Source organism: Cervus canadensis, chromosome 26 (assembly GCF_019320065.1).
Source record: "Cervus canadensis isolate Bull #8, Minnesota chromosome 26, ASM1932006v1, whole genome shotgun sequence".
Lineage (NCBI taxonomy): Eukaryota > Metazoa > Chordata > Mammalia > Artiodactyla > Cervidae > Cervus > Cervus canadensis.
In genome coordinates, this window is record NC_057411.1 from 40997519 (window position 1) to 41011480 (window position 13962).

The following is a 13962-nucleotide window of genomic DNA, read 5'->3' on the forward strand; positions in this document are numbered from 1 at the left end:
TCGCTAAGTTGTGTCCGACTCTTCGCAACCCCATGGACTGTAGCCCACCAGGCTCCTCTGACCATGGGATTCTCCAGGCAAGAATACTGGAGTGGGTTGCCATTTCCTTCTCCAGGGGATCTTCCCTACTCAGGGTTCCAAACTGCGCCTCCTGCATTGGCAGGCGAGTTGTTTTAAATAAATAAAAATTGTGTCAAGCAGTGTTGTTACTGCTTCTAAACAAGCCTGTGGGGGGAGCTTCCACTCAGAATAGTAGTGAATAATAGAATTAACAGTTGTGAATGTTTATCGTGAAAGGCAAGGATATGATAGAAGCAAGGATGTGCTCTTAAAAATGTCCCTGACAGTCCCAAGTGTCAAGACCAAGTCTTCAACCTGGGTTACACACTGTTCATCCAGGCATGCCACTCCCATGCAGCTGATGACAAGGCTGTCTTATGAAGAGTTCTCTGGGTGATTCTACCCTGCAGTCTCAGCCCAAAACAGTCATCACTTTGGGCAGAGATGTCTCTGCAGAAGCCAGAATGTTCAAAGTGTCTGGGAACACAAGAGGTAGTGGAATCGAACTTAGCTCACTAGGGTAAAACTCAGATTGAAGCTCTCCCCAGATCTATGTCTGGGACCTAGCTTGGGAGGCTATGGTCTTTCTTGGAGACTTAACAGGATTTAGTACTGGCTGTATCAGGGTTCCTTGGTTTTATGCAACAACAACAAAAAGGTCTCTGACTATCCTTAAGCAAAAGAGAGATGCATTAGAAAGGAAAAGCTAAGAGCCACATCTTTATAGGTAGGGTTGTTTGGGGAAGGGGAATGGGGCTGGGGAGTAGTGGTTTTTAGATTGCCCTCTTTTGTGGCCACAGGTAAGAGAACTACCCTTCGCTTAAACATGTGCCACAACTCCAGAGCTGGGCGAACCGCAACTATGGAAGCCGGTGTGCCCTGGAGCCTGTGCTCGGCAACAGGAGAAGCCACTGCGATAGGAAGCCTGTGCACCACAGCTGGAGAGTGGCCCCCACCTGCCATAACTAGAGAAGAGCCCATGCAGCAAGGGAGGCCCAGCACAGCCAAAAATAGATAATTAAAAATGTCACAAAGTCTTTGATTCAGCTCAGTGAGTCTTGAGGTGGGAAAGCGTGTGGCAGATTTTAGGAAATGTTTACGTGGAACTTGTAAAAAACATAGCAATCAGGAATAGTTTGTATACGCTAAGGACTAATTTTTAAAAAGATGTACTTCTTTATTTTTGGCTGCACTGGGCCTTTGTTGCCGCACATGGGCTCTCTCTAGTTGCGGTGAGTGGGGGCTACTCTGCCACAGTGCAAGGGCTCAGCAGTTCGCAGCTCACAGGCTCTAGAGCGCAGGCTTCGTAGTTGTGGCCCATGTGGGCTCAGCTGCCTCACGGCATACAGGATCTTCCCGGAGCATGGATCGAATTCGTGTTCCCTGCATGGGAAGGTGGATTCTTAACCACTGGGTCACTACCAAGGAGACCCAAGGACTAACTGTAAAGAGTAACATGGAAACTCACATTACTGTATATAAAATAGACGGCCAGCGGGAATTTGGTGTGTGGCTCAGGAAACTCAGACAGGGGCGCTGTATCAGCCCAGAGGGGTGGGGTGGGAGGGAGACGGGAGGGAGGGTCACAAGGGAGGGGATGTGTGTATACCTATGGCTGATGCATGTTGAGGTTTGACAGAAAACAACAGAATTCTATAAAGCAATTATCCGTCAATTTAAAAGATTTTTTTAAAAACGTAAAGTAGCATTAGAACAAAACACAATGCTGAACTGCAGGCTCTGGGTCAAGGGAAGATGGGGACTTAACAGAAGAGAAAATTATTCCCCAAAGGGCCACAAAGATGTCATCTAAGCGATGGATTCAGTTCCTGAGGTTGAGGAACAGGACTTTGCCAACTTGGCAGAAATGTCATGAGTAGCTGTTTTGTTTCGAAAGCAATGTGAGCGACTAGCTTTTAGCAGAGCTGCAGCTTCTCCAAGCCTTTCCATGCCTCACTTTGGGTGTATTCAGGATGTCTTGAGATGCATCGCTCATATCTGCATACCAGTGTGTTGTACTGTTTCCCATCTTCAAACACACCCCACATAGGGCTCCCTCATGCTTCGCCAGTTATTAACCACTTTTGGGTCTCCTTTCCAGCAAAACTCCACCAAATAATTCTTTTAATATATATATATATATTTATTTGGCTGCACAGGTCTTAGTTTCAATGTGTAATTGCAGGATCGTTAGTCGTGGCATGTGGGATCTAGCAACAGTTCCCTGACCAGGGATGGAACCTGGGCCCCCTACATTGGGAGCGTGGAGTCTTATCCACTGGACCACCAGGGAAGTCCCACAAATCCCTCTGATACTTTGAAGGTCTCCTGCCTCTTCTTCCATTGTCATTGGCTCTGACCACCACCCCCCTTCCACCTGCCTCCTTCATTCCTAAGGGCCTGTGTGGATACATTGGGCCCACCCACCTGGGTTACCCAGGATCATCTCCCCGTTTTAAAATCCTTACTTCATTTCAGTGTTCCTTTTGCCATGTAACACAACGTTTTCATAGGTTCCAGGGACGAGGGTGTGGACATCTTTGGGGCCATGACTCTGCCTATCATGGTGTTCCCAAAGACAGGAAATGGAAGCTACTGTTTAAAGCGTAGACTCAGAAGCTGAGCGTGTCACTTCCATCTGTTGCTATTGGTCAAGCACTCACAGATCCCAGACTCAAGGGGAGGGGATGTGGCTTCCACACAGCCTAAAGGAATGCCAAAGAATTTGAAGGTCGTGGTTTAAAATGGCCACAGTCTAGCATACACTATGGAGAGCAGTATGGAATTTCCTTAAAAAAACTAAAGATAGAGTTGCCGTGTGATCCAGCAATCCCACTCCCTCCTGGGCATATATCCAGAGAAAACTAAAATTCTAAAACATACATGCACTCCAGTGTTTACAGGACTGTTCACAAAAGCCAGGTCATGGAAGCAACATAAATGTCCATAACAAATGAATGGATAAAAAGGATGTGACACATATGTACGATGGAATACTACTCAGCCATAAAAGAGAATGAAATAATGTCATTTGCCGCAACATGGATGAACCCTAGAGATTATCATACTACAGTCAGACAGAGACAAATGTATGATATCACTTATGTGTGGAATTTAAAGTGTGATACAAATGAACTTACTTGATGATTCCTAGACATAGAAAACTTATGATGACCAAATGGGGAAAGAGGGTTGGGGAGGGATAAATGAGGATCTTGGGGTTAACAGATACTACTACATATAAAATAGATAACAAGGTCCTACTGAATATATGCATATTCTTTTTTATATATACATATACCAGAAACTAACACAACATTGTAAATCAACTATACTTCAATTTAAAAAAGGGAAATTGCTGCAGTGTAATCTCTGTTCACAATTTATCTAGTTTCCTTCCACTTGCAAGAGTCACTTACCTTCCAGGGATCCCACTTACAGCATCAGGTTTAGGCTTTAGCTCCCCGATCTCATCGTCTAAATAAAGGGTGTGTCATCGGGGCAGGGTCCTCTTGATGTGCTCACCTTTAAAGGTAAAAGTTAAAGTGTTAGATGCTCAGTAGTGTCTGACTCTATGTGACCCATGGACTGTAGCCTGCCAGGCTCCTCTGTCCTTTGGATTCTCCAGACCAGAACACTGGAGTGCGTTGTCGTTCCCTTCTCCAGGGGATCTTCCCAACCCAGGGATCAAAGCAGCATCTTCTGTGTCTCCTGCATTGACGGGCAGTTTCTTTACCGTTTGAACCACCAGGGAAGCCCCTTTGAAGATAAGTTGCCTGCCAATTATACACCAAACATAAAGGGATGAGGTGGCCATAGGGTGCTCACAATAACATTCCCATTCAGAAATAGGTAAACAAGGCATATGGCCTCTGGTCCCTAAAAGTCCTGAACGCCACCTGGGCACAAGTCCCCCTCTATTGACTAGGGACCAGGGCTGCCTGTTAGGATGTGCAAAGCTTTAGGCTCTGCCCTCTGGGCTCTATTCCACCCTCTGTGTCATCTTTTAGTGGAGGCCAGCAGTGCTGTCCACTAAGATAATTCTCAAAGAGTGAGAAATAGAATAGCTTCTTTGTAGCATTTAAAGAAATCTTTACTTTCTGGAGCTGAAGGGTCGACACAGCTAAGGGTCAGCACAGAACTGAACTGTGAGGGGTAGAAGGGCAGAAAAGGCTGAATTCTCAGTCTAGGAAACTATGTTCCACCAAGGTCAGAGCCCTGATAGGGAAGGAGCAGGACTTTGAGAACTGAGATGGGGATCCTGGTGAAATGCACGTGAGAACCTTGCACTCCTAGATTCCTCAGAACCTTCTGGATCAACAGAAGAGCCACCTCTCCTTCTGGGTGACAGAGCTGTTCCTTGCTTGAAGACCATGTGGAGGCCCCAGAGGAGGTATGTGTGTGCTTAGTCATGCCCGACTCTTGCGACCCCACAGACTGTAGCCTGCCAGGCTTCTCTGTCCATGGGATTCTCTAGGCAAGGATACTGGTGTGGGTTGCCATTTCCTGCTCTAAGGGATCTTCCTGACCCAGGAATTGAACCTGGGTCTCCTGCATTGCAGGCAGACTCTTTACCAACTGAGCTACGAGGGAAGCCCAAGGGCCTATGAGGGTTCCAGAGGAGGTAGGAACCTCACAAAGCAATGCTTGCTCTCTTCAGGATTTGTCCCATGTCCCTCCTGGCCACTCAACCATTATCCTGGATCAAATACTAAACTAGCCTTACTGGGGATGCGCTGGCCCACTAAGTAAGAGAGAGGGATCCATACATGGCAAAGTTACTTCAGGACCTGAATAACATAATGATAAATGTCAGGAGTGTGTGATCCTGGTGGTGCTGGATTAAAAGTGGATAAGTGAGCTATTTCAAATCCTAAAAGATGCTGTTAAAGTGCTGCACTCAATATGCCAGCAAATTTGGAAAACTCAACAGTGGCCACAGGACTGGAAAACGTCAGTTTTCATCCCAATCCCAAAGGAGGGCAATGCCAAAGAATGTTTAAACTACTGCACAGTTGCACTCATTTCACATGCTAGCAAGGTAATGCTTAAAATCTTTCAAGCTAGACTTCAACAGTACATGAACCAAGAACTTCCAGATATACAAGCTGGATTTAGAAAAGGCAGGGGAACCAGAGATCAAATTGCCAATATCCATTGGATCACAGAAAAAGCAAGAGAATTCCAGAAAAACATCTGCTTTATTGATTATGCCAAAGCCTTTGACTGTGTGGGTCACAACAAACTATGGAAAATTCTTAAAGAGATGGGACTATCAGGCCATCTTACCTGCCTCCTGAGAAACCTGTATGCAAGTCGAGAAGCAACAGTTAGAACCAGACATGAAACAACTGACTGGTTCCAATTTGGAAAAGGAGTACATCACCCTGCCTATTTAACTTATCTGTAGAATACATCATGAGAAATGCCAGGCTGGATGAAACATAAGCTGGAATCAAGATTGCCAGGAGAAATATCAATAACCTCAGATATGCAGATGACACCACTCTAATGGCTAAAAGTGAAGAGGAACTAAAGTGCCTCTTGAAGGTGAAAGAGGAGAGTGAAAAAGCTGGCTTAAAGCTCAACATTCAGAAAACTAAGATCATGGCATTGGATCCCATCACTTTATGGCAAATAGATAGGGAAATAATGGAAACAGTGACAGACTTTATTTTCTTGGGCTCCAAAGTCATTGCAGATAGTGACTGTACCCATGAAATTAAAAGATGTTTGCTTTTTGGAAGAAAAGCTATGACAAACCTAGACAGCATATTAAAAAGGAGAGATATCACTTTGCCAACAAAGGTCTATATAGTCAGAGCTATGGCTTTTCCAGTAGTCATGTTGTTATAGTCACGCTTTCTGGGAAACAAACTCACTCAGAAGGACAATGCAGATAGTGGAGTGCAGTTTATTACACTGGCAGGCCCAAGGCAGAGTCTCCTCTTAGCCAAGGACCCCGACCAGCATTTGTGAAAATCTTTTATACCCCACGTGTACGTGTCCAAACCCACCACCCCAAATTCCTTGAGTCTTACGTAAACAAAGGAAGGGTAAATAGAACTACAATAACCTCATCATTTATGTGTTATGTGTTCAAACAGTTAATAATCAATAAGCCTGCAGTCACATCCCAACCAGTTAATAATCGATAAGCCTGTGGTTACATTCCGATATGGAGAAAAGTTATGACCTGTCTGGAGGCAGGGATGATTAGGGTATGTTTCCTCTTAGGCTATGAGTAACCTGGATATGATCTTCAAGATTCCCCTGCCCAGAGGGGGGTCTTACCCTTCCATTGTCATTCCCATAGGCGCTAAGCACAGAGCTCAGAGTCCACTGGAGAGGTGGCCGAGTACGATCAGCATGGACAGGCCTGAGATGGAGTCCAGGCCCTATGAATTCCTTCCTCATTCCCCCCTCTTGATGCTCTTAGTTTCCATAACGAGCATCATTCATTGAGATATATTGTACCTTAGCTCTCCGGCCGCCCACATGAGAGAATGCTATCAACCTCTGGGTTACAAAATTCACAAGGCATTGTAGGAAGCAGGGCCCACAGAGCAGTATGATTAAGATTACTATAACAACAGTTACAATGGTTTTCCACCAGTCTCCCTCTACCCAGGACAGGACCGAAGTCCAAAAGGGAATATTGTCATTAGACATGGCTTTCACTTGATTTTGCATATCCTCCAAGGCAGTAGATACATTTTCGGACAGATCAGGCATGTATACACAACATTCAACTTTAATTATGGTGCAAGTCCCCCCTTGGACTGCTGTGAGTATGTCTAATGCCATCCTATTTTGAATTACTGCCTTCCTCATTTGGATTTGCTCTTCATTTAAGGCTTGGATGGCTTTTGTTCTATCTAGGAGGGCCTGTTTTGTGAAATTAGTCAAGGCCTCTACTTTAATCATAATATCTGTTGTCCCTATAGAGGGTACAAATAAGGCAGCAATATACTCATACCATTGAAACACAGATCTTGTCCACCTAGCATGTAAATAAGGTAGATTTACTGGGGCTTGTTGTAGGTTAGGCTTTTGTTACACTGGCATTTATATCAAATGTAGCCCCATGACCCGAGTCTATTGACTGTAGGTCTTATACCAAGAGAGCAACGAGAGGTTATGATTGACAAGAGAGAGGAAAGTCTCTTTTTGTCATCCCAGAAAAGAGCAGAGTGGTTTAAAATCTCGTTGGTGGAGTGGTGACGCCCACCAAGGAAGCCCATCCATCACAGACAGAGGCATAGTCCCACATACCCAGCAGTTGTAGGTGTTGTGGAAGTCCGCGTAGGAATGTGCCCATGAGATGAAAACATTGTCCTGAGTTGAGACAGAAGTTAAATTCAAAATCACGTTGATGAGGCCAAGCAGCAGGAGTGGATTGTGCGGCTTCATCCTGAAGGGGCTCGTCCGGGATTTTCTTTTCCTTCTTCTTAAGGATGGTCTTAGTCTCTCAAGGGTCAGTGGGGTCCCTCTGTGCAGTCCACTCAGCATTTCCTGGGTCTGCATGGTATGTTCTCTTCACCCTCGTATGATGGATCCAAGGGACAATACCTGCAACTTTAACTGCAGCAGGGGTAGTTAGAATAACATAAGGGCCCTTTCACCAAGGGGCTAGCAAATCATGTTTCCAATCTTTGACCCAAACTTGGTCACCAAGCATAAACCATGAATCTGTTCCCCAAGGGGGAAACGGCACCCTTTCTTGTACAAACTTAGTTACCCAATTTATTACCTTACCCAGTTCCATCTGCTGTGAAATCCTATCCCCCCTTACCTGAGGCAAATTTGTTGACACCTGTTTTATTATGGGAGGGGGCCCCCCATACACAATTTCGTATGGAGAATAGCCTTGGGACTGTGGGGTCATCCTGAGTCTGAGCAGAGCCCTCGGAAGCAAGTCCACCCAGGAGCAGTCAGTCTTTCTGCTGCTCTGATCCACGTGGAGAGTCTTTTTCAGTGTCCAGTTGGTTCATTCCACCATCTCAGAACTCTGTGCCTATATGCAGTGTGCAGTTACCATTTGATGTTTAAAGTTTTGCTTACTTGTTGTACTAAATCAGCTACAAAAGCCGGGCCATTGCCTGATCCAATGCTGGTAGGAAATCCAAATCTGGGAACTATTTCCCTAAGCAGGCACCAGGCTACTTCTGATGCTCTTTCAGTCCAGGTAGAGAAGTTTCTACTCATCCTGAGAACATACATACCATGATCAGCAGGTAACGGTAGTGTTGGTGAGGTTTCATTTCAGTGAAGTCCACTCCCAGGTGTTCAAAGGGCAGCGTGCCTTTCAGCTGAATACCCGGAGGTTTTTGTCTGAATGCCTGAGAGGCAGCATTCACCTGTGAGCAGGCAGCATGGCCTAGGTGGGTCGCTTGGTGTGTCTGGCTTACCAGAGTGTGTGCCAGCTCTTCCAGTACCAATAATTTGCCACTTGGCAATTCCCACCATTCCTTTTCAGTCTTGATGGCCCCTTCTGCTTTGACTAACCTGACAGCCGTTGTCCTTGTTTTATCAGGCTAGTGCCATCAGTATATAGGACCCAATTAGGGTCTGGAACCTTGAGCCCTTTTTAAAAACAAACCCCAGATACCTTACCTCCTCCTTGCAGATCTGTGCCTTCTTCTTCGACACCGGGTAACCTGCTTCCATCAGCAGCTGGAGCAGTGCATTTGTGCCTTTCCAGCATTTTTCCTTGGTCTTGGCAGCCAGCAGCAGGTCATCCCCGTATTGTAGGAGCCGACATCCATACTCTTCCGGATGGAATGAGTCCAGGTCAGAAGCCAAGGCTTCCCCAGAGATGGCTGGGGAGTTCTTAAACCCTGTCGGGGGGTCCAGGTGAGCTGTTGTTTGGTGCTCCCGACTGGATCTTCCCATTCAAAGGCAAAGATGGGCTGTGACGCTGAGGTGAGGCGTATGCAGAAGGTATCCTTGAGATCTAGGCAAGTGTAAACTTTAGTCCTCGGTGGGAGGAGGCTAAGTACGGTGTAGGGGTTTGGAACAGTGGGGTGTAAAGTCACAGTAGCCTGGTTGACTAGCCTGAGATCTTGTACAGGCCTATAGTCCTGTCCTCCTTCCCTTTTGACTGGCAGGATTGGCATATTCCAAGCCGACTGGCACTCTGTTAGAATGCCTGCTTGTTTCAATCTATTGATGTGGGGCAGTATGCCGACCCAGGCCTCTATCAGTAGCGGGTACTGGCACTTTCTAACTGGGATGGTGCCTGGTTTGAGTTCTATTATCACTGGGGCTTGATGTTCAGCCAGCCTGGGGGGAGGGGGGGTGGTCTTCCGCCCAGACCTCAGGGAATAATTGAGTTAGCTCCCTCATGCTCTTCTGGCCCACCCGGTTCTGCCTTCAGAGGCTCATGCAACTTCCACTCATCTTGGGGTGGTATTGAGAGAGAGAGAGCAAATAAGTCATAGTGCCCATCTGGAAGGTGGGTCTCTCCTCAGGGGAGAAAGTCACTTGTGCTCCTAGTTTGGAGAGCAAGTCTCTTCCCAACAGGGGTACTGGGCACTCAGGAACGTAGAGGAATTCATGAATCACTTGGTGCCGCCCTCCCCACCCCCCCCCCCCATCTGACATTTTCTGGGCTGGCAAAACGATTTAATCATCTCTTCTTCCGATACCCCAGTAACAGTGGTAGTCTTTTTGGACAGAGGTGCCACAGGTTTTGTTACTACCGACAGTTCTGCTCCTGTATCCACCGTGAAGTCAATGTTTTGGTCCCCACTTTTAAGGTTACCATGGGCTCTCGGGGACCTGATATCTCTGAGCCCCGGCAGCCCTAGTTAATTTCCAAGTCAGCAAGCCCCACAACTGCGGGAGCTTCCTCTTCCTTCCTTGCCTTAGGGCATTCATTCTTCCAGTGGCCAAAACCTCGCACCAGGCACACTGGTTTCACCGGGAGAGGCAGGTATAGCTTGGGCAGTTCAGCTGGAGCCAGATCCTGGAAGTGTTGGCCAGAGGTTTCTGTCACCAGGATCGGAGCCTGCCAAAACGGCGGCTCTAGGACCTCCAGGAGAGCTGGTGGAAGAGCAGCGGCTGCTGCAGGAACGTCACCTGGCCCTGGATCGGGCATTAAGGTGGCCTCCGGTCCTGGTGGAGCACTGGGAGGCAGGCGTGTCATCATCCAGTATGGGGGAGGGGCCAGGTCATCCCCATCCAAATCCTGTAGAACTTCCTTTTTTATCATCAGTCAGTTTTTGTGTCATTAATATTTTTCCATTTCCCTTCTGAATACAGAACCTTGTCCAAGTAGGAGGGTCTTTAGCTAACCCTAGCTATGAGTCAGTATATGGATATTGATCCAGGTGTCCTGGCTCTCCTGTGACTACTGGATAGACTGCTTCTACTATTTTTGAGTTCATGGTGTTCTCTGGTGGCCATCCTACTCCCATAGGGGGCCATTCAACCTCACAGTTAGGCTTCATCTTCACCCCATAGTCTCCTCCTAATCCCTTTAAATTTTTAATCATGCACTACAATACAGTTGCCTTAGATTCACTTCCCCCCATCTTGCTTACCTCCTCGGACTTTCTTCTACTTTTCCTTTTCGTTTTATCTACCAAGTTCTCAGTACCCTGTGTACTTCTGATATTTCCACTCAATGACACTTAAATTGCCATTCTGCCTCCTTCCTAATTGGGGTGAGAAGAGCCTCACCTGCCAGATCCCAGGGGGATCGGCGTGTCTTCACCTGCTGGTCAGCACAGCTGAACCAGAACATCACATGGTCCAAGACTGTTTCTCCCTTAAAGTCCATTCTGCCTTGGTGGGCTTGATCAGGTGCGGATGAAAACACAGGTGGGTTATATATCCCATGTCTCAGCCATCTCCGGAAAAGCCAATTCATACCCACTTATGTATCCCCCTCCTTCTAGCCTAACAATTCCGAGGGGGTCAAGAATTTCACAGCAGATGGGACACCTCCTGGGGGAGGGCAGAATATGAGCATACAAGGACCAGTTTCGTATCCTAAAAATCCCCTGGCGATCGCTTGGTAGTAATTTTTCCCGAGACACGGCGTGGACACACCTCCTAAATGATCTTCATAAATTTCCTTCCTAAACCCTAGCACGCTCGTCAACCTGTGTACCAAGCAATCGCCGCCTGCCTATTCCAGGCTCCTGTGGGTCCCCGCCCCTTCTAGTCCCTTCCAGGGGGGTGATCAGGCCCCCTCTTCCACCCAACCGGGTGGGTTCCTCCTCACCTGAGAGCTCAGTTCCCCTGCTCCCGTCCACTACCTGCGAAAGCAAAGAAACCGGGCGATGAAAGGCCGAATTCTTCCAGAGGGGCGAGGCGCCTTCCGCCCTCTAGGAGATTCAAGCTACAAATCCTCGGGGTGGCCTCAAATGAGACCTGTCTCCTCCAAGTGAGGAGTTTCCCAGCCAATGCACCAAATGTTACAGTCACGCTTTCTGGGAAACGAACTCGCTCAGAAGGACAATGCAGATAGTGGAGTGCAGTTTATTACACCGGCGGGCCCAAGGCAGAGTCTCCTCTTAGCCAAGGACCCTGACCAGCATTTGTGAAGATCTTTTATACTCCATGTGTACATGTCCAAACCCACCACTCCAAATTCCTTGAGTCTTACATAAACAAAGGAAGGGTAAATACAACTACAATAACCTCATCATTCATGTGTTATGTGTTCAAACAGTTAATAATCAATAAGCCCGTGGTCACATCCCAACCAGTTAATAATTGATAAGCCTATGGTTACATTCCGATAGATACGGAAAAATTTTATGACCTGTCTGGAGGCAGGGGTGATTAGGGTATGTTTTCTCTTAGGTGATGAGCAACTTGGATATGATCTTCAAGATTCTGCTGCCCAGAGGGGTGTCTTATCCTTCCATTGTCGTTCCCATAGGCGCTAAGCACAGAGCTCAGAGTCCATTGGAGAGGTGGCCGAGTACGATCAGCACGGACAGGCCTGAGATGGAGTCCAGGCCCTATGAATTCCTTCTTCAATGTATGGATGTGAGAGTGGGACTATAAAGAAAGCTGAATGAACCAAATGTAGATCTTGCTTTTGTGTGTGTGTGTGTGTGTGTGTGTGTGTGTGTGTTGTGTTTAGTTACTCGGTCATGTCTGACTCTGCAACCCTTCAGACTGTTGTCTGCCGGCTCCTCTGTCCATGGGATTTCCCAGGCAAGAATACTGGAGTGGGTTGCCATTTCCTCCTCCAGGGGATCTTCCCAACCCAGGGACTGAACTTGCCTCTCCTGTTATCTCCTGCATTGCAGGCTGATTCTTTACCCAGGAGGCCATCAGGGAAGTCCAGTTCTTGCCTTTAGGGAGTTCAGAATAGGAAAGACAGTTAAAAGATAGATTATACCACGTGGGAAAGAGAGGAATGGAGAGGAAGATAGGTCCCCAGGGGACCACAGAAGGAATACGCTGGATGTCTTATTTTCCCACGACTGTTCTAACAAAGACCACACTGGATGACATAAACAACAGAAATTTATAGTCCACAATTCTCAAGACTAGAAGTCCAAGATCAAGGTGTCGACAGAGTTGGTTCCCTCTGAGGGCTGAGAGGGAAAAATCTGTTCCAGGCCCCTCCTAGTTTATGGTAGCCTCAGATAACCCTTGACTTGTAGATGGTATTCTTCCTGTATCTTCACATTCTCCTCCCTCCATAGGTGTCTATCTTCAAAGTTTGCTTTTTAAAATAAAGATGCAGTCCTACTGAATGGGACCCACCCTATTACCTTAACTTGATCTTTTGCAAAGTCTTTATTTCCAAACAAGTTTCCATTCACAGGTACTTCAGGGCTCCTCTGGGGGCTCAAAAGGTAAAGAATCTGCCTGCAATGCAGGTTCGATCCTGGGGTTGGGAAGATCCACTGGAGAAGGGAATGGCTACCCACTCCAGTATTCTTGCCTGGAGAATTTCATGGACAGAGGAGTTGGGTGGGCTACCGTCCATGGTACTTCAACATCTTTTGTGGGGAGAGAGAATTCAATAGGTATCGATTGAGCCCCTACCATGTGCTGGGTACCACTGTTCAATGTGATGGAGATACAGCAGTGGATCAGACAGGCCATGCCTTCGCATAGAGCTTTTATTACAATGGGAGAGACAGGCCCCAGAAATACACACATTCCAGGTAACTCGATACAAAGAAGGAAAACAAAGCAAGGTCAGGGGCTGGAGCACAGTGGGGAGGACTCATTGGATCGCACTCCCCCCATCAGTCTGATGAGAAGATGACGCCTGGCTTACTTATTCAGTCATACAGCCTCCATCCACCTGTGCATTCACTAACTCCTTGGTTTATTTACTGACAGCCACTTGGCTTAGCTCTGGGGACACCCAGGTGAAGGGCACACTCTAAGCTTCGGACGGGTGGACACGGTGCCTGATGGTCAGTCCCTGCCTTTTTGCACTCATTTCTGTGCATGTGCTCCAGCCTCTCTCTGTAACCCCCTCTCCTGCCCTCCTATGTCACCTGGCCAACTGCTACTTCTCCCAAGACTGTTCAGGTGCTGCCTCCTCTGGGAACCTCTCACCTGGCTTGGCAGACTCAGGGCTCCTCCAGCCCTCCCCATCCAGACAGCCCTGGGTCATGGGCTCCTGCAAGACAGGGCTGAGTCTCACGTGAGATTCTCTCCCCCTTTCCAGACAGTTAAGTACTTGTCCCACGAGGGTGTCTCCACTAGAAGGTGAGTTCCATTACGATACTCTTTCAGAGCTGAATCCCCTACACTTAGAGCAGAGTCAGGCAACTAATTCAATGAAGGATAAATGAGTATCCACCACATAAGTGAATGAACAAAGTGAAAACATGAATGATCGCGGAGTCCTCAGATTGACTCCCAGCCCGGGGCTCCCTGCAGCCAGGACCCTCTGGCAGTCGGAACCAGCCA